Source organism: Mus pahari, chromosome 17, assembly GCF_900095145.1.
Source record: "Mus pahari chromosome 17, PAHARI_EIJ_v1.1, whole genome shotgun sequence".
Classification (NCBI taxonomy): domain Eukaryota; kingdom Metazoa; phylum Chordata; class Mammalia; order Rodentia; family Muridae; genus Mus; species Mus pahari.
The window spans coordinates 23,845,004-23,849,718 of record NC_034606.1 but is presented as its reverse complement, the minus strand read 5'-3'; the positions used below and the strand labels follow the sequence as shown (position 1 = coordinate 23,849,718).

At 37.9% G+C, this 4,715-nt stretch overlaps 1 protein-coding gene across 3 annotated transcripts in view; it reads left to right on the top strand.

Moving 5' to 3' along the window:
* The window catches only part of Zhx1 (zinc fingers and homeoboxes 1), a 27,132-nt gene that overhangs the window by 5,263 nt on the left and 17,154 nt on the right, over positions 1-4,715 (top strand). For all 3 annotated transcript variants that reach the window (XM_021216614.1, XM_029547948.1, XM_021216615.1), the window contains exon 2: positions 2,894-3,004. The gene's annotated coding sequence lies outside the window, so the exon portion shown is untranslated. The remainder of the gene's footprint in view (positions 1-2,893; positions 3,005-4,715) is intronic.

Genomic DNA, 4,715 nt, shown 5'->3' with positions numbered 1-4,715 from the left:
TCCACTTCGGTGTTTGCCAGGCACTGGCATAGCCTCACAAGAGGCCGCTATATCAGGGTCCCTTCAGCAGAATCTTGCTGGCATGAGCATTAGTGTGATGAATATTTCTTATATGGTTTGAATCCCCTTTTTCCTCTTCCTCAATATGCATTTCTCCTTTTTGGTTGTCATGAAAGGACATAGGATTCTTTGATATTTGTGAATATTTAATTATGATTATGCCTTCCTCCTATCCTAAATGTTTACTTTCATCTACAGCCCATTTTTTTGTGAAAAGGAAGGTTGTTAAAACTTAACTGGGTATGGACTGTGTATAGGCATATAGAAGTGTAAAGGTTAACAAGACCAATTCTTCCACTATAATGTAAGATTATTTGTGTCAAAGATTTGTTAATTTTATGTAATACCCTTTACAATGTGCCATATAGTAATGATTCATTTGGACGGTAACTCAGAGTATGTATGTGTATAGGGCTTGAATTATATTATTTGTCCACTGTTAAAGCCAAACTTAATATATCAGGGTTATAAACAGGGAATACAATGTACAAGTTGACTGTTAACCAGATCTTAAAAATATTTTATAATTTATTAGCACTGATCAAATTTTAAACAAAGACTTCCTTTGTTATATAATGTGACAGTAATAGAAGTAAAATCCAAGCAAAATTCATTTTGTTCTACTAAGTACCAGAAAGTAGCCTAAGAGCTATTTTCTTCGTCTTGCAGTCCTCAGAACAGCCCCATTAACAAAGTCCTGCTGCTTGCTCCAGGACTGTAGATGAGGAGGCTGGGCACACAGGCTCAGCCTGTGTTTAAAACCTTGTTTAAAACCAAGCAGGTGTGAGCAGCAGTGCTGGGGTTTGAATCCAGCTTGTTGCAGAGCTCAGACTTCTAGGTCTTTATAATTCCTGCCAGAACAGTTTGTTCTTTTTTATTGTATAATGTACATGCTTGAGTTCTTTAATTTCTGAAATATGCTCACTCTAAATTAAAAAAAATACTCTGAATTAGAAATGTCCTTAAGGAATCTCCGTATCGAAACTGGAATAGCATCAGAGAAATGCGGTTTTCATTCAGAAGAATCAAAGAGCTCATCTGGTGTGCCTCTCTTGGTCTGTGCCTTCACGTGTCTTGGCAGCTCATCTCAGGAGAGTCTTGTTCAGTAAAACATCTTACCCTTTCTGTGTGATTTAAGAATGATTTGCAGTTGGCTACCAGTTTCCTACTGTATTAATAATTCACTTTTGAAAATAACCTTTCTCTGTGGCAGCTGTTCCCTATTTTCTCTCCTTATCCACGTCCTGTAATGGATGCTAAGGAGTGGCTGAATGTGGAGATACTAAAACAAAATTGTGGAGTCCTACATGCAGTGCTTCACCATGTCTGCCAGTAAAGTGCTTTTACTTTTTATGAAACTAGTGGAAGGTTTTGGCCTAAACTTTTACTCAGTGGATGTTTTACTAGTGGATGTTTTAATATATTTACATTATTTCTTAAGACTTTATAAGCTTGTATGTTCTATTAGCAGGAATAAGAACATAAGGTATTTGGGAAAATAAAAGATGATTTTTCTGTTTCTCTGTGCTTTAGAGTATCTGTGATTTAGGAACAGCAGTAAAAATATTTTCACTTTCAGGGCTAGGGAGATGGGTCAGTTGTTAGGAGCCCTGACTGTTCTTCCAGAGGACTGGGGTTCAATTCTCAGTACCTACATGACATTTCACAACTGTCTATAATTCCAAGAACTGACACCCTCACACAGACATACATACAGACAAAACACCAATGTAAATAAATAAATAAGTGAAATGTTTTCAACTTTCTTTTTTTTTTTTTATGTATTTATTATATGCAAGTACACTGTAGCTATCTTCAGACACTCCAGAAGAGGGAGTCAGATCTTGTTACAGATGGTTATGAGCTGGGATTTGAACTCCGGACCTTTGGAAGAGCAGTCGGGTGCTCTTACCCACTGAGCCATCTCACCAGCCCCATGTTTCAACTTTCAAAAGTACTGCTGTTATTTTAGTTAAAGAAGCAGTTGCAGTTTTTATTAAAACTTTCCAGTATATTAGGTACTCTTGGAAATATACCAAACATTTTAGACATTAGTTTGAATTTTCAGAGAATGATGAATTAAAAATGTTGTGTGTATATGATAGGGTCTCTCACTATGTAACTCTGAATAGGCTGGAAATTGTTATGTAGACTTGGCTGCCCTTGGACTCATTGAGGTCCGACTGCCCCTGCTTCCCAAGTGCTGGGATTAAAGACATTTACTGCCATGAAGGGCAATTCTAATTTTTTTGTAATACTTGTGGAATCTTTAGCAGGTAGGGCCCAGCTGGAGGAAGTGGGTCTCTGGGTTCTAGGTAACCCAGCCAAACCTTCCTGATGCTTGCTGGGTCCATGGATATGTGAGCACGTTTCTTCAGGTGCCTGTAGCCATGAATGCTGCCATGCCTTCCCCACCATAAAACTGTGAGCCAAAAGAAGTCCTTTTTCCTTCTGCTGCTTCTGTCACAGAGTTTGTCACAATAGGATTTTGTCATTTTATTGAAAATAATGTTACTGGATTGTTCTGTATTAGTAGATTTTTTTTTTATAAGTAGATTTTTTAAAGCACCTTTAATTTTTGTGCTTTCTATCAGTATTGCATTTGGCATTTATATATATACGTATGTGTGTGTGTGTGTGTGTGGTATGTGTGTTTATACACACATACATACATACATATAACATATATGTAAACACACATATATACTAATTTCTATGAGGAGATAAGTTTTCCCCCAGAATTAAACACTCTTTAAAAGCTAAGGCCTAAAATGTGGTAGTAAGTCTAAGTAATACCGAGAATAATAAAATAATAGTATATTTTTCTTTGTAGAAGACTGCTAGCTACTTTGGGACAATTTGTGATGATGGCCTGAGCCAAGTACCTCATTTGAAGGGATAACCTTCTGCTTTAAGGAACAGAATGCTGAAGAAGCTATGGCAGGTATGTGCTTCCTCATTCAGGGATGGTAAAGCCCCTATACAGATGTACTCACTTAAGTGTCCATAATACTGTATTTGACTGATGTTTTAAAATCTGCTTGTACTCAAGATCCCAGGGGATATAATGCCCCCTTCTTGCTTCTGTGAGCACCTACATACATGCATGTGCATACACATACACACACACACACACACACACACACACACACACACAAGACACATACACACACACAAACATACAGTCTTTAAAAAAGTACAGTGATTCTCTCTTTTTTACTTTTTCTTTCCTTAATGTTTTCCTTAAAACAGCAGCTAAGGGGTAGAGAGATGGCTCACTAGTGGTTAAGAGCACTTACTACAGCTGGAATGACAGCGCAAGTCTTTACAGCTCAGCACTTGAGAGGCAGAGGCAGGTATATCTCTGTGAGTTGGAGGCTAACCTGGCCTACACAGTGAATTCTAGGACAGCCAGAAGTACATAGTGAGACCGTCTCAAACTCCTCCCACCAAAAAAAGAGCACTTACTTCTAGAGGTCTTCAGAGGACCTGAGTTCAGTTCCCAGCATCCAGCCAGTGACTTACACCTGCCTATAACCCCTGCTCCAGATCAGGTGCCACCTCTGGCTTCCATGTGGAGCCTGTCAGATCCCCTGGAAGTAGAGTTTCAGGTAGTCGTGAACTACCTGACATGGATGATAAGAACCAAACCTGAGGCCTCTACAAGAACAGCAAGCACTCTTACCTGCTGAGCCGCCTCTCTAGTCCCTCATAATACATCTTATTTAGGATATTTGTAAAAAAAGATTTATTTTTATGTATTTATATATGTATTTATTTAATGTACACTGTAGCTGTCTTCAGACACACCAGAAGAGGGCTTTGGATTCCATTACAGATGGTTGTGAGCCACCATGTGGTTGGTGGGAATTGAACTCAGAACCTCTGGAAGAGCAGTCAGTGCTCTTAACCACTGAGCCATCTCTCCAGCCCTTATTTAGGATGTTTATAATTTGTTTTCAGCTAATATTTGCCAAAGTCTGCCATGTGTCAGGCACTACACCAGACTCTCTAATAATGTGGCTCAAAGACAAAGGAACATTGTCAGTGAAGGACCTAAATGTGGGGAAATTGATATAAAATTTTACTCATATTGTTTATGTTTAAAACTCCAACCAGCTACTGTGGCACATGCCTTTAATCCTAGTACTTGGGAAGCAGAAATGGGTGAATCTTTGAGGCTAAGACCAGCCTGTTCTACATATCAAATTCCAGGCCTGCCAGAATTACAAGTGAGATCTTTCTTAAAAATAAATCAATAAAATATTCAGGACCAGTGGTTTAGTCTTTTGAAAAGCCTGATGACCTAAGTCTCATCCCTGAGACCTACACCCCAGAAGGAGAGGACCAACTCTTGCAAGTTGTCCTTCGACATTCACATATATGCTGTGGCACACATGATCACACACTGAAAATGAAGAAAGGTAATTAAAAATACCTTTAAGACATAAATACTTGAAAATATACTATAAATATACAGGCTACTGATAATAGTGAATTATAATTATGCAAATTAGAATGTTATATTAAACATACCAATTTTTGAATATTTGGCTGTACTTTACATTCTGATATATTTTACCTAATTTTGGCGTTTATAGGAAACATTAGGTGATATACTATAGACTTGAAATAATTTAGTTCAGTTGTTATTT